This window comes from Nycticebus coucang, chromosome 12 (genome assembly GCF_027406575.1).
Source record: "Nycticebus coucang isolate mNycCou1 chromosome 12, mNycCou1.pri, whole genome shotgun sequence".
Taxonomy (NCBI): Eukaryota; Metazoa; Chordata; class Mammalia; order Primates; family Lorisidae; genus Nycticebus; species Nycticebus coucang.
Window position 1 is genome coordinate 96829739 of NC_069791.1, and position 21286 is coordinate 96851024.

The window sequence follows — 21286 nt, forward strand, 5'->3', positions numbered from 1 at the left end:
CTATGGCTCCTGCAGGGCCCACACATTCATGCAGGACACTTCAGAGCTGGCAAAGACCCCTGACCCCAATAGCCAGCCAAAGAGCAGCACCCTCCTGCCTTCTCAATTCAGCAGAAGGATTGAGTCCACATCGATGTTGGTCAGGGGCTATCTCCACTGCTCATGAGAGGTCAACAATGGACCTGAACCCAGAGACAGACCTACAGCCTTCAGATCAGACTCTGCCCAGTGTGTGTCACTATAGCCCATCTCCCCTGCCCCCATGGACTGCCAGCTCTGCCCCAGGATGAAGAAGGAAGGGGGGCCAGTTTCCCAACGGAGCAACTCACACAATGGAAACACAAAGGCCCTAAAAGAGTCAGTGGGGTATTTCCTCATTTCACATTAATATTATACAAATGATACAATGTACAAAATGCAGAACACTGCCAGAGAAGCTCCACTACTGTTTAGTCATAACTCAAAAGTCAAAACATTTACATTCAGAAATGTGATCAAAATCAGGTCAATGTCAGCTGTAATAATCTTTATTTTACTTTCATGAAGGAAAATCAAGAATTTGGCCTCTTCATAAGGACTGGCCAAGGTCACCAGCACTCCTGAGTCCTAGAACATCCCCTTGCACATCTATTGTAAACTGCTTATATGAGAGACGCTGGGTGTCACCTGCACAGGCAGAGACAGGCCATGTCACAGGCCAACCAGGCAGTGTTGGCTGATGCAGAGGCTCATGCATACATCTGTGATTACATCGATACAAGTGATCAGAGTTCCACGGAAGCTCAGGATGAGAGGATGTGAAAGGCTGAGGCTGAGTCACTGGCAGCAAGCAGGAGCTTCCTGCTTGGGCTGTGTCACCTGTGCCCCAGAGGCCCCCCAGGTTCCAATTTGCGGCAGGCCTTTTATTTACTTTTATAATATTGTTGGTGCACCCCACCCACCACTCTGAATTGCTCAACACATCAAAGGCCCTTTATAGTCAAAATCCTACAGTCAGATAGGCAGACAGCACAGGTGGGGCCTGGCAGCCCCCAGGAAGCCCCTCCACCTCTTAGCAGTCACTGAGCTGTGCAGGTCTCATCTCCTCACTTGTCAAGTAGCAATGAGAATGGTCGCTTCCTTATAAAAAGGGCTTTAAGTGCCACAGTGACAGCACCTGTCAATGGCCAACACCTGCAGAAAGCCCTCCACTGCACCAGCGGCTGCTGCCCTTCATGCAGCCCTCACCCTGGGCACTGGGGGCAGAGGACAAAGGGCAAGAGCCACAGGCACAGTCTGTAATCCAGCGAACTTTCTATACAGGTCCAAGCAAAGGTTCTGTCAGTACAAGGCTCTGCTGTCAGAACATTTGCGGGGCCCAAACACTTGAGGTTTGAGAGGCCTGTGGCAGCTGGTGCCACAACAGAAGCTCCACAGGGGAGAAGGTGGGAAGAAGAGTCCAGCTGGGCGTCATATGTTCTATGCCACAGGTCCTACATTTTACCAGGCTTCTCACACCAATAACCATTCACAGTAATGATTAAAAATACCTTTATAGGGCAGTGCCTGTGGCTCAGTGAGTAGGGCGTCGGCCCCATATGCCGAGGGTGGCGGGTTCAAACCCAGCCCCGGCCAAACTGCAACAAAAAAATAGCCGGGCGTTGTGGCGGGCACCTGTAGTCCCAGCTGCTCAGGAGGCTGAGGCAAGAGAATCGCTGAAGCCCAAGAGCTAGAGGTTGCTGTGAGCCGTGTGACGCCACGGCACTCTACCCGAGGGCGGTACAGTGAGACTCTGTCTCTGCAAAAAACAAAACAAAACAAAAAATACATTTATAGGCTCAGCGCCTGTAGCTCAAGAGGCTAAAGCGCCAGCCACATACACCAGAGCTGGCAGGTTCAAATCCAGACCAGGCCTGCCAAACAATGACAACTACAACCAAAAAATAGCCAGGTGTTGTGGCGGGCTCCTGTAGTCCCAGATACTTGGAACATGAGAGGTCCTGTGAACATGAGGATGGCTGTCTGCAACCCCACTTGGGAGGCTGAGGCAAGAGAATTGCTTAAGCCCAGGAGTTAGAGGTTGCTGTGAGCTCTGATGCCACGGCACTCTACCCAGGGTAATAGCTTGAGACTCACTCTCTCAAAAAAAAAAAAAAAAAAGGGTGATGCCTGTGGCTCAAGGAGTAGGGCGCCGGTCCCATATGCCAGAGGTGGCGGGTTCAAACCTAGCCCCGGCCAAAAACCACAAAAAAAAAAAAAAAAAAAAATATATATATATATACACACACACACACACTTTAGTGGAGGCAGCACCCATAGCTCAGTGGGTAGGGTACGGGCCACATAAACCGGGGCTGGCGGGTTCAAACCCAGCTTGGGCCAGCTAAAACAACAATGACAACTGCAACAACAACAACAACAAAAAAAATAGCCAAGTGTTGTGGTGGGTGCCTGTAGTCCTAGTTACTTGGAAGGCTGAGGCAAGAGAATCTCTCTTTTTTTTTTTTTTTTGGAGACAAGAGTCTCAAGCTGCTGCCCTGGGTATGGTGCTGTGGTGTCACAGATCACAGCAACCTCCAACTCTTGGGCTTAAGCAAAAAGGTTTCACATCTCATTTGTGGGTTAAGGTGAATCTTATGAAGAAACACCTTATCTGATGAAGAATGGTAAACATTTAAAAAATGGAACTTCTTAAGGCTGGACAAGGTGGCTCATGCCTATAATTCCATCATTCTGAGAAGTCAAGATGGGTAGATTGCTTGAGCTCAGGAGTTGGGAGATCTGCAGGAGGAAGAGCAAGACGCCGTCTCTAAAAAAACAGCTGGGCGGCCGGGCATGGTGGCTCACGCCTGTAGTCCCAGGCGTGGGAGGCTGAGGCAGGTGGATTGCCTGAGCTCAGAGGTTCGAGAACAGTATGACCAGCAGTGAGCCAGAGCAAGACCCCGTCTCTACTAACATCAAAAACAGCCAGACGTTGTGGTGGGCGTCTGTAATCCCAGCTACTGAGGAGGCAACGGGACAGAGCATTGCCAGAGGAAGCATTAAAAAAAAGAAGAAAGAAAATGAACAACAAAAAAGAAAGAGTACTTTAAATGAAGAAGAATGATGAAAAAGCAAGCTGAAAATAAAAAATAAATAAAAAAAAAACAGCTGGGCATTGTGGCAGACGCCTGTAATCCCAGCTACTTGGGAGGCTGAGGCAAGAGAATCACTTGAGCCCAAGATTTTGAGGTTGCTATGATGCTATGGCACTCAACCCCAGGGCAACTGCCTCAAAAAAAGAAAAAGAAGAAGAAAAAGATTGGAACTTACGGCTGGGCATGGTGGCTCATGTCTGTAATCCCAGCACTCTGAGAGGCCGAGGTGAGAGGATTGCTTGAGCTCAGAAGTTCAAGACCAGCCTGAACAAGAGCAAGACCACATCTCTAAAAATAGGCAGGCATTGTGGTATGGCATTTATAGTCCCAGCTACTCAGCAGGCTGAGGCAAGAGAAACACTTAAGCCCAAGAGTTTAAGGTTGCTGTGAGCTGTGACACCACCATACTCTACCGAGGGTGACAAAATGAGACTCCATCTCAAAAAAACAAAAAAGAAGAAGAAGTGGAAGTGCCTAGCTGTAGTGGTATCTGTAATCCCAGTGCTTTGGGAAGCTAAAGCAGGAGGATCACTCGAGCCCAGGAGTTTGCGGCTATGGTGAGCTATGACGATGCTACCACACTCCAGCCTAGGGGACAAAGCAAGACCCTGTCTCAGAAAAAAAAAAAGTGGAACAAATAATATTTTATGTTTTACGCTTTCCTGTCTGGGGATGCCAGCCCCTGCCCCAGCCTCAACTCCTTGAGCAGAAGCTCCAGGGCCTTGGCAATTCCAAAGAAGTACCCATTGTCCTGCCCAAACTCAGACATTCACAGTAACTATTTAGAAGGAGCAACTCCCAACAAATTGCAGGCAATTTAGAGTAATTTACTGAGATGCCATCTGTACCTATCACTCAAGGGTCTTTATCAACATGACCTAGAGAACTTTCTAAGTCTCCAGACACAGGTCTTTGCTGACTTCAGGACAGCAGAGCTTGTGCCAGCATCATATATCCATTATTAATCCCAAATGAGACTGCAGAGACCAGTGATTCCTCACTTCTGCATAAACTCACATTATAGAGACCACTTCTCAGTGCTAAAGCTACAAGACCAAAACTATAACTTCTGGCCAGGAGTGCAGTGGTTTATGCCTATAATCCCAGCATTGTGGGAGGCTGAGGTGGGAAAATTGCTTGAACTCAAGGAGTTTGAGACTTGTCTGAGCGAGAGTGAAAACCTGACTCATTAAAAAAATGGAAAACGGGCGGCACCTATGGCTCAAAGGAATAGGGTGCTAGCCCCATATGCCAGAGGTGGCGGGTTCAAACCTGGCCCTGGCCAAAAATTGCAAAAAAAAAAAGAAAAATCAGGCCAGACACGGTGGCTCACGCCTGTAATCCTAGCACTCTGAGAGGCTGAGGCATGTGGATTGCCTGAGCTCACAGGTTAAAGACCAGCCTGAACAAGAGTGAGACCTCGCCTCTAAAAATAGCCAGGCATTGTGGCAGGCACCTGTAGTCCCAGCTACTCGGGAGGCTGAGGCAAAAGGATGGCTTGAGCCCAAGAGTTTGAGGTTACTGTGAGCTGTGACAGTACAGCACTCTACAGGGTGCAAGAAAGTGAGAATCTGTCTCAAAAAAAAAAAAAAAAAAAAAGGTGGGCTGGGGTAGCCAGGCTCATGGCTTATGTGTATAATCCTAACAGTCTAGGAGGCTGAGGCAGATACCCTGTTTCCACGAAAATAAGATATCCTCCGAAAATAAGACCTACTTACAGGAAAGATAAGACATCCCCTGAAAATAAAACCTAGTGCATCGTTGGGAGCACACCTTAAAATAAGACACTGTCTTATTTTCGGGGAAACAGGGTAGATTACTTGAGCTCAGAAGTTAGAGACCAGCCTGAGCAAGAGCAAGACTGTCTCTAAAAATAGCCAGGCATTAGCAAGCACCTATAGTACTTGGGATGCTGAGGCAAGAGGATCACTAGAGCCCAACAGTTTGAGTTTGCTGTGAGCTAAGACACCATGGCACTCAACCAAAGGCAACAAAGTGAGACTCTGTCTTTAAACTAAAATAAACTAAACTAACATAAAATATGAAAAACCCAGCCAGGCCATGCATTGAGTGCCTGTAATCGTAGTGGCTTCCAGAGGCTGAGGCAGCAGGATGCCCACAGGCGGAGTCTGAGGTTGCAGTGAGCTATTGCATCATCGTACTCTGCTCAGGGCATAGAGTGGGGACTCTGTCTCAACAAACAAAAAACAAATAAAATTATGACTGCTGGAAAGCATGGCTTAATTTAAAAAAAAAAACAAAAACAAAAAGCTTACACTGAAACAAATCTAGTCAAGGGAAAAATTTTGTCCATAAAGTCCTCTAATGTATCCCTTGTAATTCAGAAACCAAAAATTCCAGGCGGTATTCATCCTCTTTACCTGCTATTATCAGCCGGGAATCCCAGAGCCCCTCTCTGGGCTAACAGCTCACCTGACAGCCCTAACACTCATTAGCAGCTTATGTCTAATTTCCTTACTCTGAGCATGTAGAAGGAAAAGGCTTTGTCCAGGGGGTGGCACCTGTGGCTCAAAAGAGTAGGGTGCCGGCCCCATATGCTGGAGGTGGGGGGTTCAAACCCAGCCCCGGCCAAAAAACACACACACACAAAAAAAGTTTTGTGCAGGAAGTAAACACTTAAGGGGAAAACAGAAAATCTTGGGTTTTGGGGGTTTTTTTTTGTTTTTTTGTAGAGACAGTCTCACTGTACCACCCTCGGGTAGAGTGCCGTGACGTCACACGGCTCACAGCAACCTCTAACTCTTGGGCTTACGCGATTCTCCTGCCTCAGCCTCCCGAGCAGCTGGGACTACAGGCGTGCGCCACAACGCCCAGCTATTTTTCTGTTGCAGTTTGGCTGGGGCTGGGTCCGAACCCGCCACCCTCGGCATATGGGGCCCGCGTCCTACTCACTGAGCCACAGGCGCCGCCCCCAGAAAAATCTTGTTTTTATAAAAGCTGTTTCATATTATTTCTGCTTATGGATTTCCTATCACAATGTTTTAATAAAGTTTTTCCTTTTTTTTTTTTGAGACAGAGTCTGAAACTGTTCCCCTAGGTAGAGTGCCATGGTGTCATAGCTCACAGTAACCTCCAACTCTTGGGCTTAAGCTATCCCCTTGCCTCAGTTTTTGTATTTTCAGTAGAGATGGGGTCTCGCTCTTGCTCAGGCTGGTTTCGTACCTGTGAGCTCAGGCAATCCACTCACTTCGGTCTCCCAGAGTGCTAGGATTACAGGCGTAAGCCATCTCATCCAGCCTGGAAAATTAATACTTATTGAGTAGATAAAGACTTGTACTCAACATGTACTATATTCTCTGTGACCTAATTTTTTAGGTCACACCCTCTTCCTATAAGAAAATTCCTCTTTTTTTTTTGAGACAGAACCTTAAGCTGTCGCCCTGGGTGGAGTGCTGTGGCATCACAGCTCACAGCAACCTCCAACTCCTGGGCTCAAGACTCCAACCTCCAACTCCTGCCTCCGACTCCCAAGTAGTTGGGACTACAGGTGCCTGCCACAACACCCGGCTATTTTTTGGTTGCAGCCAACATTATTGTTTGGCAAGCCCAGGCTGGATTCAAACCTGCCAGCTCAGATGTATGTGGCTGACGCCTTAGCTGCTTGAGGCACAGGCGCCAAGCCAAAAATACCTCTTTTTTTGGAGATAGAGTCTCACTCTGTTACCCTGGGTTATATGTTCCTATTAACTTGTGCTAAGTGGGAGAACTTTGAGGACCATTTTAAGTTTTTTTTGTTTGTTTGTTTTTTGAGACAGTTTCACTTTATCACCCTCGGTACAGTGCCATGCCATCATATCTCACAGCAACCTTAAACTCTTGGGCTCAAGTGATTCTCTTGCCTCAGCCTCCCAAATAACTGGGACTACAGTCGCCCGCCACAATGTCTGGCTATTTTTAAAGGCAGGGTCTCAGCTACTTTAGAGACTGGACTCAAACCCATGAGCTCAAGCAATCCACCTGCCTTAGCCTCCCAGAATGTTAGGATTACAGGCGTGAGCCACCGTTCACAGCCCAACGTTTTTTTGTTGTTGTTGTTTTTGTTTTTGTAGAGACAGAGTCTCACTTTATGGCCCTCGGTAGAGTGCCGTGGCCTCACACAGCTCACAGCAACCTCCAACTCCTGGGCTTAAGCGATTCTCTTGCCTCAGCCTCCCGAGACTCCCGAGCAGCTGGGACTACAGGCCACAACGCCCAGCTATTTTTTGGTTGCAGTTTGGCCGGGGCCGGGTTTGAATCCGCCACCCTTGGTATATGGGGCCGGCGCCTTACCAACTGAGCCACAGGCGCCGCCCCCAACTTTTTTTTTTTAAGACAGAGTCTCAAGCTGCCACCCTGGGTAGAGTGCCATGGCGTCGCAGCTTACAGCAACCTCAAACTCCTGGGCTCAAGCGATTCTCTTGCCTTAGCCTCCGGAGTACGCCCAGCTATTTTTTGTTTGTTTTTTTTTTTTTTAGCAGTCCTAGGCTGGATTTGAACCCACTAGCCCTGGTGCATGTGGCCAGTGCCCTACCCACTGAGCTACAGGCGCCACCCAGTTGTTCTATTTTAGTAGAGATGGAGTCTTGTTTTGCTCAGGCTGGTCTCAAACTCCTGAGCTCAAGCAATTTTTTTTTTTTCTTTTTTTGTAGAGACAGAGTCTCACTTTATGGCCCTCGGTAGAGTGCCGTGGCATCACACAGCTCACAGCAACCTCTAACTCCTGGGCTTAAGTGATTCTCTTGCCTCAGCCTTCCAAGTAGCTGGGACTACAGGCGCCCGCCACAACGCCCAGCTATTTTTTGGTTGCAGTTCAGCCGGGGCTGGGTTTGAACCCGCCACCCTCGGTACATGGGGCCGGCGCCTTACCGACTGAGCCACAGGCGCTGCCCAAGCTCAAGCAATTTTAACCCACCTGGGCCTCCCAAAGTGCTAGGATTATAGGCGTGAGACCCCGTGCCCGGCCAACAGCCCAACATTTTTGAATTTTACAACCCCAAGTGTTCACTTCAATTCCACACACATGCCTGGCCACAGCAGGCCTCCCACAGCAGTCATCAGTGGGTGCCAGGGATGGGCGTGGTCACTCAGGAGCCATAGATGGCCTCTCTAACCACAGGTCACCTTTAAGGTACATTCGGGGACATAGAGACAAACTAAAGACAACTGCTCATCTCTTACAGACTTTCCCAACTCCTTCTTAAGAAGGAAATTAATAAAAAGTTTCATCAAAATCAAGTTCTAGAAATAGGTGATGTAAAAGTAAAATTTCATCCAGAGAAATTTTCACTCCAAATAAAGTAAGCTTTAGATTTATGTTTGCAGGGAAGACAAGCTTGATCACACCAAACCTCCTGCAAAGACAAAGAGAAAAACCAGACAAAAATGTCTTCATTTGTTTAAAAGGCAACAGAGAACTACCAAGCCAGTGAGATCTTGAGGGGCCAAAATATGAAGGAAGGGGAAAAACAGAGCAGTAAGTCCAACATTTGGTGCCACTTTCCTCCTTGAGGTTCTCACACTCACTGAGGGCTCAGGACCTGAGGAGAACCTGCAGCAGTTTAAAGTGCGTGTGAAGGAACAGTGGGCCCACGCAAGCTCCAGGCTTCCCACTACACTATACAAGGAGAGGGGTGAATCCGAAACGGATTCCTAGCCTTCCCAAAAGGCTAAACTCTAGTGCCCAAGCAGCTTGGTTCCTGACAGATTAAAATGCCCCATTAAAGCCAGTTGGAGGCAAAAGTAAACCTGCACTGAAGGAAAATATCACCAGAAACTTCAACTCATCTCTAAATTTTTCATACATGATGTCTGCTATTTAGTAAAAAATTGTTCACCATACCAGGGGACAGAAATAAATGAAAAACAAGAGCACAGACAACAGAAAAAGAACTACAAAATATCCCAATTTTGAAATTATAAAATATAAAACATATATGATTAGTATGTTCAATAACTTAAAAGGTAGGCTGCAAGGCCAGGCACAGTGGCTCACACTTGTAATCCTAGTACTCTGGGAGGCCAAGGTTGGTGGATTGCCTGATCTCACAAGTTAAGACCAGCTAGAGGCAGAGCGAGACCTTGTCTCTAAAAATACCTGGGCATTGGGGCAGCGCCTGTGGCTCAGTGAGTAGGGCGCTGGCCCCATATACTGAGGGTAGTGGGTTCAAACCCAGCCCCGGCCAAACTGCAACAAAAAAATAGCCGGGCGTTGTGGTGGGCGCCTGTAGTCCCAGCTGCCAGGGAGGCTGAGGCAGGAGAATCGCATAAGCCCAAGAGCTGGAGGTTGCTATGAGTCCTGTGACATCATGGCACTCTACCAAGGGCGGTAAACTGAGACTCTGTCTCTACAAAAAAAAAAAAAAAAGTTGGGTGGCGCCTGTGGCTCAAGGAGTAGGGCACCAGTCCCATATGCCGGAGGTGGCAAGTTCAAACCCAGCCCTGGCCAAAAACCACAAAAAAAAAAAAAAAAGTACCTGGGCATTGTGGTGGGCACCTGTAGTCCCAGCTCTTTGGGAGGCTGAGGCGAGAGAATCGCTTAAGCCCAAGAGTTTGAGGTTGTTGTGAGCTATGATCCCATAGCACTCTATTGGGGGTGACAAAGTGAGACTCTATCTCAAAAAAAATAAAAATAAAAGGCAGGCTGGGCAGCACACTGGCTCATGTCTATAATCCCAGAAGTTTGGGAAGCTAAAATGGGAGGATCACTGGAGGCCAGAAGTTTGAGATCAGCCTAGACAACACTGAGAACACATCTCCACAAAACATTTAACAATTAGCTGGAATGTCTTAGCACAATAACTAAGAAGATGCCAGGAAGGCTATGTTAACCAGTGTGATGAAAATGTGTCAAACGGTCTATGAAACCAGTGTATGGTGCCCCACGATCACATTAATGTACACAGCTATGATTTAATAAAAAAAAAAAAATTAGCTGGGTGTGATGGCATGAACCTATAGTCTCAGCTCCTCGGGAGGTTTTAGCAGGATGATCACTTAAGCTCAGGAGTTTGAGGCTGCAGTGAGCTGTGAAGACACCACGGATTGTAGCCTGGGCAAAAAAGTGAGACTCTGTCTTTTAAACAAATAAACAAACAAACAAACAAAAATTGGTGACGCGTATGGCTCAAGTGGCTAAGGCGCCAGCCACATACACCTGAGCTGGCGGGTTTGAATCCAGCCCTGGCCCACCAAACAATGACGGCTGCAACCAAAAAATAGCTGGGCGTTGTGGCGGGTGCCTGTAGTCGCAGCTACTTGGGAGGCAGAGGCAGGAGAATCGCTTAAGCCCAGGAGTTGAAGATTGCTGTGAGCTGTGATGCCACAGCACTCTACCTTGGGCAACAGCTTGAGGCTCTGTCTCAAAAAAAAAAAAAAATTTAATAAAAAAAAATTTTTTTTTTTGTGGTTTTTGGCCAGGGCTGGGTTTGAACCTGCCACCTCTGGCATATGGGACCAGCGCCCTATTCCTTGAGCCACAGGCGCCGCCCAATAAAAAATTTTTATGAGCTTTCAGTGAGAGGAAAGGTCTAACAAAAGTAACTCAAATCCCAGAAACAAAGGAGAAAGAGAGAACAGTGCAGTATTTAAAAAGCTAATAAGGCGGGCGGCACCTGTGGCTCAGTCGGTAAGGCGCCGGCCCCATATACCGAGGGTGGCGGGTTCAAACCAGGCCCCAGCCAAACTGCAACAAAGTGAGACTCTGTCTCTACAAAAAAAAAAAAAACTCAAAAATAAATAAATAAATAAAAAACATAAAAAGCTAATAAGGGCCAGGTGTGGTGGTTCATGCCTATAATCCCAGCACTCTGGGAGGCCGAGATGGGTAGATTGTCTGAGCTCACAGGTTCTAGATCAGCCTGGGCCGGAGCAAAACCCTAGCCTGGCATTGTGGCAGGCATCTGTAGTCCCAGCTACTCGGGTGACAAAGTGAGACTCTGTCTCAAAATAAATAAATAAATAGGGCGGCGCCTGTGGCTCAGTGAGTAGGGTGCCAGCCCCATATGCCGAGGGTGGCGGGTTCAAACCCAGCCCAGGCCAAACTGCAACCAAAAAATAGCTGGGCGTTGTGGCGGGCGCCTGTAGTCCCAGCCGCTCAGGAGGCTGAGGCAAGAGAATCGCGTAAGCCCAAGAGTTAAGAGGTTGCTGTGAGCCGTGTGACGCCACGGCACTCTACCCGAGGGCGGTACAGTGAGACTCTGTCTCTACAAAAAAAAAAATTAATAAATAAAAATAAATAAATAAATAAATAAATAGCTAATAACTAAAAACTTCCCAAAATTGACAAAATTCATCAAGTCACAGAATCTTCTTTTTTTTTTTTTTTGTAGAGACAGAGTCTCACTGTACCACCCTCGGGTAGAGTGCCGTGGCATCACACGGCTCACAGCAACCTCTAACTCTTGGGCTTACGCGATTCTCTTGCCTCAGCCTCCCGAGCGGCTGGGACTACAGGCGCCCGCTACAACGCCCGGCTATTTTTTTGTTGCAGTTTGGCCGGGGCTGGGTTTGAACCCACCACCCTCGGCATATGGGGCCGGCACCCTACTCACTGAGCCACAGGCGCCGCTCCTTCTTTTTTTTTTTTTTTTTAAGGCCAGTCAAGTGAAGTAGTGGGAGGGGAGAAGGAACCAAAGAAGTATAACTAGTTGTGATCGATTATTTATATGCACCGCTGCACTCACCCTAGCCAAGCCACAGATTCAAAAATCACTCAAACTCATAAGATAAACACACAACAGTACAACTTCAGTAGATACAACAAAAACAAAGAGAAAGTCTTTACAGTGACATAAGAAAATGACACATCACCTTCAAATGTACCACGTAAGACTGACACTCAACTTTGCCAAGATACAAGGGTAGCTGAGGGCAATGAATGAATCCACCTTCAAAGTACTGGAAGAAAGCCATCAACCTTCAGCAGATCCCTAGAAATTATGAAAGAAAAAACCTACCAACATAGAGTTCTTTTTTTGTTTTGTTATGCTTTTCAGTTTGCTGAGTTTTGTTTGTTTTTTTTTCTCAGAGACAGGGTCCTGCTATGTAGTATAGGCTGGCTTCAAACTCTTGGGCTCACACAATCCTACCTCAGCCTCCTGAGTAGCTGGAACTACAGATGCCCACTTCCACGCCAGCCAAACTAAAATTCTACACCCAGCAAGAACATCCTTTAAAAATTAAAGGGAAAAGGCGGCGCCTGTGGCTCAGTGAGTAGGGCGCCGGCCCCATATGCCGAGGGTGGTGGGTTCAAGCCCAGCCCCGGCCAAACTGCAACAAAAAAATAGCTGGGTATTGTGGCGGGCGCCTGTAGTCCCAGCTGCTCGGGAGGCTGAAGCAAGAGAATCGCTGAAGCCCAAGAGTTAGAGGTTGCTGTGAGCCGTGTGACACCACGGCACTCTACCCGAGGGCGGTACAGTGAGACTCTGTCTCTACAAAAAAAAAAAAAAAAAAAATTAAAGGGAAAAACAAATTTTTTTTTTTTTTTGAGACAGACCTTAAGCTATTGCCCTGGGTAGAGTGCCATAACATCACAGCTCATAGCAACCTCAAACTCCTGGGCTCAAGCAATTCTCCTGCCTCTGCCTCCCAAGTAACTGGGACCACAGACACCTGCCACAAAGCCCAGCTATTTTGTATTTATTTATTCATTTATTGTAGTTTTTGACTGGGGTATATGGGGTCGGCACCCTACTCCTTTGAGCCACAGGTGCTGCCCAACACCCAGCTATTTTTAGTCATAGTAGTCATTGTTGTTTGGTGGGCCCAGGCTGGATTCGAACCCGCCAGCTCAGGTGTACGTGGCTGGTGCCTTAGCCACTTGAGCCACAGGCACCAAGCCTAAAGGGAAAATTTTAAGAGTTCCATATACAGAAGAAACATGCTCCCAATAGGACCTTAGGGAAGCAGGAAGGAATAAAAATAAACAGAGAAGGTAAATATTTGAATAAGTCTAAATGATTAATAACTGTACAAAAACAATGATCAAGCTGGGCACGGGGTGCACACCTGCAGTTTCAGCTACTCAGGAAGCTGAAGCAGGAGGACTGCTTGAGCCCAGGAGTCTAAAGCTGCTGTGAGTCATGATTATGCACCTATTCCAGCATTCTGTCTCTAAAATAAAATACACATACAAATAAAATAACAATTGTGGAACTTCCAGATAGGTAAACAGGTTCCTGGAGTGTGGCACCCTGGGAAGAGCATGGAAGCTCCGTGTCCCCACACCCCACTTCACCCTACCTGCATCCTTTGTAATATCCTTTATGATAAACCAGCAAATAGGGTCTACTATGATGCCCCAGGCTGAACTCAAACTTCTGGGCTCAAGCAATCCTCCCTCCTCAGCAGCCCTGGAAGCGGGGACTGCAGGTTCCACTATGCCTGGCTGTTGTATCTTTTTCAATATACCAGTGAATGTAAAAAGTAAAATAAAATAAAATAACTGCAAAAAGAGCAATGGCAGATAGATAATTAGTGTTAGTTTTACCTTAAGTCTTTGCAGTTTCTGTGAAGTTGTAAAAGAACCAACCTACATGACACTTAAATAAGTCAAAGATGCTTGTTGTTCAGTGAAATCCCAATGGCATTTTTTACAGATAGAGAGGAAACAATTCTAAAATTCAAACAGAACCATAAAGACCCTGAATAGCCAAAATAATCTTCTTTTTTTTTTAGAGACAGAGTCTTACTTTGTTGCCCCTCGGTACAGTGCTGTTGTGTTGCAGCTCACAGCAACCTCTAACTCTTGGGCTGAGGCAATTCTCTTGCCTCAGCCTCCCGAGAAGCTAGGACTACAGGCGCCTGCCACAACATCCAGCTATTTTTTGTTGCAGTTTGGCTGGGCCCAGGTTTGAACCCGCCACTCTCGGTGTATGGGGCTAGGGCCCTACTCACTGAGCCACAGGCACCACCCAAGCTAAAACAATCTTAAGAACAAAACTAGAGGCACATTTCTTGATTTCAAAAAGCTATAATAATTAAAACAACATGATATTAGCATAAAAATAGACACAAAGATCAATGGAACAGGATAGAAAGCCCAGAAATACACACATCTAGTCAACTGATGTTCTATAAGGGGACTACAATACACAGTGGTGAAAGATCAATCTCTTCACTAAAGGGTGCTGCAGAAACAGCACATCCACATATGGAAGAATGAAACTGGACCCTTACCTTACCTGGTACTCAAACATCAATTCAAAATCAAAAGTGTGAAATGTTAAAAACCGAAACTGTACACAGCTATGATTTAATAAAAAAAAAAAAAGAACTGAAACTGTAAAACTCCTAGCAGAAAACATGGGTGAAAGCATCATGACTCAGGGCTCAGCAATCATCTCTTAGATAGGACACTAAAGGTGCAAATAACAAAAGTGAAAGCAGACAAGTGGGATTAGAGAGAATTAAAAAGCTTCTGCACTTCAAGGAAAAAAATCAACACAGTATCCCAGCTGCTTGGGAGGCTGAGGCAAGAGAATCGCTTGAGCCCAGGAGCTGGAGGTTGCTGTGAGCTGTGTGATGCCACGGCACTCTACCAAGGGGCATGAAGTGAGACTCTGTCTCTACAAAAAAAAAAAAAATCAACACAGTAAAAATGCAACCTACGGAATGGGAGGAAATATTTGCAAAACCATATATCTGATAAGGAGTTAACAGTCAAGGCGTGGTGCCCATAGCTTAGTGGTTATAGCACCGGTCATGTACACCGGGACTGCGGGTTCGAACCCAGCCCAGGCCTGCTAAAACGACGACGACAACTACAACCAAAAATAGCCAGGCACTGTGGCAGGCGCCTATAGTCCCAGCTACTTGGGAAACTGAGGCAAGAGAATTGCTAACCCCAAGAGTTTCTGTGAGGTTTCTGTGAGCTGTGATGCCACTGCACTCTACCAAGGGCAACAAAATGAAACTCTGTCTAAAAAAAAAAAAGGGAGTTAACAGTCAAAATACATAAGTAATGCATATAACTTAATAGCAGAAAAAAACACATAACGTAAAAAAAGGTAAAATAAAGTAAAAAAAAAAACACATAACGCTGTCACCCTGGGGTAGAGTGCCATGACATCAGAACTCACAGCAACCTCCAACTCCTGGACTCATGCAATTCTCTTGCCTCAGCCTCCCAAATAGCTGGGACTACATGCGCCTGCCACAACGCCTGGCTATTTTTTGGTTGTAGTTGTCACTGTTGTTTGGCAGGCCCAGGCTGGATTCAAACCCGCCACCTCTGGTGTATGTGGCTGGCGCCTTAGCCGCATGAGCTACAGGCGCCGAACCTACTAGCTATTTTCTAATAGCTGGGGTTAGTCAATATATAAAGAGAGCAGATTAAGCCAAGAGACACAAATAAGATAGACACAGTCCCTTCTCAAAGGGCGCTGAGTTGTATACAGCTAAACTTGAGAGACACTTCAAATATGGTTTCAACACCCACTGCCATCAGGGTCGCCAGCATTCTCCACCCCACTGCACTCAGGTTCACCACCAGCACCCACCCTCACCTCACCTCCCAGCTGTTTTCCCAGTGACTCATTTCACCTTTCCAGAAATGCTTTCTTCATTTGGCTTCTAAGATGTGACACTCCATTGGCTTCCTCCCACCCGATCTGACCCTCCAGGGCTTCTAATTGCCTCCTTCCCATCTCCCAAAGCCCCTCACAGTGAGTACCTCTCTCTGTACTCAGTCCTGGGATTCCAAAGACAGAACTACAGTCTCCCATGCCCAAATACAAAAGGTTCCTGGTTCAGCAGGTACAGGGAGATGGGGTTGGGGACGAGGTCTGGAAACAAAGACGAGGTCAAACTCTGCACACTACGTCAAACTCTGTACACTACACCAGTAGGTCTCACTCCTCTGCCCGCTCAGGTCTAGATGCCCACAGGTAGCACTACCAGGAGAATGAAGCAACCTTCTCAGGGGAGCAAATCACCCAGAAAAAAACCCACAAATAGTGACATCTGGGGGTTTCCAAGCAAAGAAGCCAGCAGGCAGCCTGAACATCCTAAGTACCCATGGCCTGAGAAATGCGTTAGGCCATTTCATCACCAAGCATCACAGTGTGCACTTACATAAACCTAGGTGGCACAGCCTACAGGGCAACCTGTTGCTGCCAGGCTACAAGCCTGCATAGCACTGCAGTGCTGAATGCTGCAGGATGGCAACTGTAACCCAATGGTAAGCCCCCTGTAGTCTGAGCAAAGATTAAACATGGAGCTTGTAAGACGGGAAGAGTCAGTGAGTTTTCTTTTCTTTTTTTTTTTTTTGAGTCAGAGCCTCAAGCTGTCCCCCTGGGTAGAGTGCTGTGGCATTATAGCTCACAGCAACATCAAAATCCTGGGCTCAAGCGATTCTCCTGCCTCTGCCTCCCATGTAACTGGGATTACAGGCACCCACCACAACGCCACAACGCCCGGCTATTTTTTTGGTTGCAGCCGTCATTGTTGTTTGGCAGGCCAGGGCTGAATTAGAACCTGCCAGCTCAGGTGTATGTGGCTGGCGCCTTAGCCGCTTGAGCCACAGGCGCCAGGCCTTCTTTTCTTTTCTTTTTAAGACAGTCTCACTTTGTTACCCTTGGTAGAGTGCTGTGACATCATAGCTCACAGTAACCTCTAACTCTTGGAGTCAAGCAATCCTCTTGCCTCAGCCTCCCAAGTACCTGGGACTACAAGCACCCACAACACCCAGCTAGTTCTATTTTTATTTATTTTTTATTATTAAATCATAGCTGTGCAATGCAATCATGGGGCACCATACACTGGTTTTATATACCATTTGACATATTTTCATCACACTGGTTAACATAGCCTTCCTGGCATTGTCTTAGTTATTGTGTTAAGATATTTATATTCTTTTGTAACACCACATTAAAATGATCTCATGTTACCTATGAATAAATATTGAAATAACTTTAAAAAAAAAAGATATTTATACTCTACATTTAGTAAGTTTCACATGTACCCTTGTAAGATGCACCGTAGGTGTGATCCTACCAATCACCCTCCCTCCGCCCATCCTCTCCCCCTTCCCCATATTCTTAGGTTATAACTGGGTTATAGCTTTCATATGAAAGCCATAAATTAGTTTCCAGTTCTTCTATTTTTAGTAGAGACGGGGTCTCACTCTTGTTCAGGCTGGTCTCCAACCCGTGAGCTCAGGCAATCAACCTGTCTCAGCCTCCCAGAGTGCTAGGATTACAGGTGTGAGCCACCACACCCAGCCAGTGAGTGAGTTTTCTGTTGTTGCTGTTGCTGTTATTTAAGGTATAAAAGTATAGACTTTATCTCATTTTAGAGAGGAGAGAGGGAGTGAAAAAAGCAGAGAGCAAGGAGATGGCATGGCATCCCAAAGAAGGAAAGAATGCCCACCAGTGAGTGAGTTTTAAGTGAAGTGAAGGCCTCAGACATTACTCTACAATGGTATAAACTTTCTGAATACCATGCACTTAGGCTGCACAAAATTTATTTAAAAATAAAGTAACTGTTCTATGATGTTACAATAGCTAGGAAGACACTAAGCAATAGGAATTTTCAGCTCCATTATGATCTGGCACCACTACTGTGCATCTAATCCATCATTGACTGCAACACTCTGATCTAGCACGTAACTGTGCAACAGCTGCAAGCCTTCCCACAGCTTCAGTGTCTTCACTTTTAAGTTAGAGGGAACATGCTGAGTACAGTGTCTCACACCTACAATCCCAACACTTTGGAAGGCCAAGGAGGATTGCTTGAGACCATAAGTTCGAGACTACCCTGGACAACATAGCAAGACCCTGTGTCTACAAAAAGTAGAAAAAAATCAGCTGGTGTGGTGGAGCCTGCCTGTAGTCCCAGCTACTTTGGGAGGGGGGACAGGAGAATTATTTGAACCTGGGAGTGTGAAGTTGCAGAAAGCTAGGCTGATGCCACTGCACTCTAGCCCAGGTAATAGAGCAAGATCCTGTCTCAGAAAAAGGGAAAGAGCAAGCTTGACCCAACTCAGCTCACCAACCAGAACAATAAACCTTGATGCACATTAGGACAGGTGGTAGAGGAAAACACTAACAGAGGCTTTCTAAAAACTGATGACCCAAAGATGGCAGTGTAAACACACTTGGAACTGTGTCTCTCCCAATGCATGTATGTTGAAGCTATGATGACACCATTGCACTCTAGCCTGGGCAACAGAGTGAGACTTTGTCTCAAAAAAACCGGGGGAGGGGGGGATGAGGCTTGGCACCTGTAGCTCAGAGGCTAGGGTGCCAGCCACATACACTGGAGTTGGCGGGTTCGAATCCAGCCTGGGCCTGCCAACAACGACAAGTACAACCAAAAAATAGCCAGGTGTTGTGGCGGGAGTCTGTAGTCCCAGCTACTTGGGAGGCTGAGGCAAGAGAATCTCTTAAGCCCAATAGTGGGAGGTTGCCATAAGATGTGACACCACAGCACTCTACCTAGGGCAACACAGTGAGACTCTGTCTTAAAAAAAAAAAAAAGTTAAGGAGTAGCGCCTGTGGCTCAAGGAGTAGGGTGCCGGCCCCATATACCAGGGTTGGCAGGTTCAAGCCCAGCCCTGGCCAAAACTGAAAAAAAAAAAAAAAAAAGTTAATAGCCAGGAATGGTGGCTCATACCTGTAATCCCAGCACTTGGGAGTCTGAGGCAGGTGGATTGCCTGAGCTCATGAGTTCAAGACAAACCTCTGCAAAAGCAAAACCCATCTCCAAAAAATAGCTGGGTGCTATGGCAGGTGCCTGTAGTCCCAGATACCTGGGAGGCTGAGGTAAGAGAATCACTTGCGCCCAAGAGTTGGAAGTTGCTATGAGCTATAATGCCACAGCACTCTACCGAGGGTGACAAAGTAAGACTCTCTCTCAAAATAAATACATGAATATTAAAAGAAACTTAATGTAAAATTTTATTTATTTTTTTTGGAGACAGAACCTCAAGCTGTCACCTTAGGTAGAGTGCCCTGGCATCACAGCTCATAGCAACCTCCAACTCCTGGGCTCAAGCGATTCTCCTGCCTCTGCCTCCCAAGTAGCTGGGACTACAGGTGCCCACCACAATGTTGGGCTATTTTTGGTTGCAGCTGTCGTTGTTTGGTGGGCCCGAGCTGGATTCGAACCTGCCAGCTCAGGTGTATGTGGCTGGCGCCTTAACCACTTAAGCCACAGGTGCCAAGCCTATTTATTTATTTATTGAGACAGAGTCACTGGTCGCAGTGTCTCAAGCCTATAATGCCAGCACTTGGGAGGCCAAGGCGGGTGGATTACCTTAGCTCACAGGTTCAAGACCAGCCTAAGCCAGAGCGAGACCTCATCTCTAAAAATAGCTGGGCGTTGTGGCAGGCGCCTATAGTCCATGTTACTCGGAAGGCTGAGGCAAGTGGATCACTTGAGCCCAAGATTTTAAGGTTGCTGCGAGCTATGATGCCACAGCACTCTACCAAGGGCAACTAAGTGAGACTCTGTCTCCAAAATAAGTAAGTGTGACAAAAACTGACAAACAGGAAGTTTGTGTACTCAGTGAGAGTAGCATGTTTGTTTCCAAGAGAGGTTTCATTTTGAAGACATGTGCTACCACCCTCTTGCTGAAAGCATTGGTTCCCCTGTTGAAGCCTGCTAAGGATTGCAGTGGCTTTGACTCAATTCAAAGTTTCTTTTATTCTCGTAAGAATTTCATAAAGCCTTCTCACTGAGGGTACCCACACTCGAATTTCCAAAAAGAAATAAGAGTTTCTAAGTGCAATTTTCCCAAATGGAAGCAGCGTATTGTATGGGTTGTATGAATTCTGACTGTTGGTACTTATATATTCTGGATTTCCCAGAGAGTCGAGTTATCAGTCAGCCAGATCAAACCCAGGAAATTCTGATGAGTAAGTCTGACCTAGCAGTTAGGGACCAGTTCTACATGAAAGATGGTGTTACTACAAAGGATGTCACTTGTGAGAGTGGAATTCATGACCGGATATCCAGGATAGCTATCCAGGTATCCTCCAAAATTCCCCACAGATGAGGCTTTAAAAGTCATTAGGTGTTGGCCTCAGCCTAACCATCTGGGACTGTTTCATTAAATTGCTTCCAGAATTTTACATCCAGTTACCTCCACTTTCTAGAACTTATTCTTTACTAATGTTACTGGGACAATTTCTACTTCTTACACATGTTTTTTGCAATAGCAAAAACAAGTTGGCTCCTGTAATCCTAGCACACCTGTAATCCTAACACTCTGGGAGACTGAGGCAGGTAGATTGCTTGAGCTCAAGAGTTTGAGACCAGCCCAAGCAAGAGTGAGACCCCGTCTCTAAAAACAGCCAGGCGTTCTGGCAGACACCTGTGGTCCCAGCTACTTAGGAGGCTGAAACAGAAGGATCACTTGAGCCCAAGAGTTTGAAGTTGCTGTGAGCTATCATGCCACAGCACCCTACCCAGAGTAACAAAGTGAGACTCAGAACAACAACAAAAAAAGGCTGGGTGATTTGCAGTACATTGAGCTCCACAGAGACAGTGCCCAGGCAAGTGAGAGCCAGACGGGCACTGGGCAACTCTGTGCCTTGCTGAGGAAAAATAACTAAACATGGGCAAAGGAGATCCTAAGAAGCCGAGAGGCAAAATGTCATCATATGCATTCTTTGTGCAAACTTGTCGGGAGGAGCACAAGAAGCAGCACCCAGATGCTTCAGTCAACTTCTCAGAGTTTTCTAAGAAGTGCTCAGAGAGGTGGAAGACCATGTCTGCTAAAGAGAAAGGAAAATTTGAAGCTACGGCAAAGGCGAACAAGGCCCGTTATGAAAGAGAAATGAAAACCTACATCCCTCCTAAAGGGGAAACAAAAAAGAAGTTCAAGGATCCCAATGCACCCAAGAGACCTCCTTCGGCCTTTTTCCTGTTCTGTTCTGAGTATTGCCCAAAAATCACAGGAGAACATCCCAGCCTATCCATTGGTGATGTTGCAAAGAAGCTGGGGGAGATGTGGAATAACACTGCTGAGGATGACAAGCAGCCTGATGAAAAGGAGACTGCAAAGCTGGAGGAAAAATACAAAAAGGATATTGCTGCAGACCGAGCTAAAGGAAAGCCTGATGCAGCAAAAAAGGGAGTCGTTCAAGGCTGAAAAAAGCAAGAAAAAGAAGGAAGAAAAAAAAAAAAAGAAAAAGGAAGATGATGAAGATGATGAATACGTTGGTTTT

The 21286-nt window shown here is 46.5% G+C and overlaps 1 protein-coding gene across 5 annotated transcripts in view; it reads right to left on the reverse strand.

Annotated features, from left to right (window-relative positions):
* Positions 1-21286, reverse strand: part of AXIN1 (axin 1) — an 87505-nt gene that overhangs the window by 46646 nt on the left and 19573 nt on the right. The gene's annotated exons all lie outside the window — the stretch shown is intronic.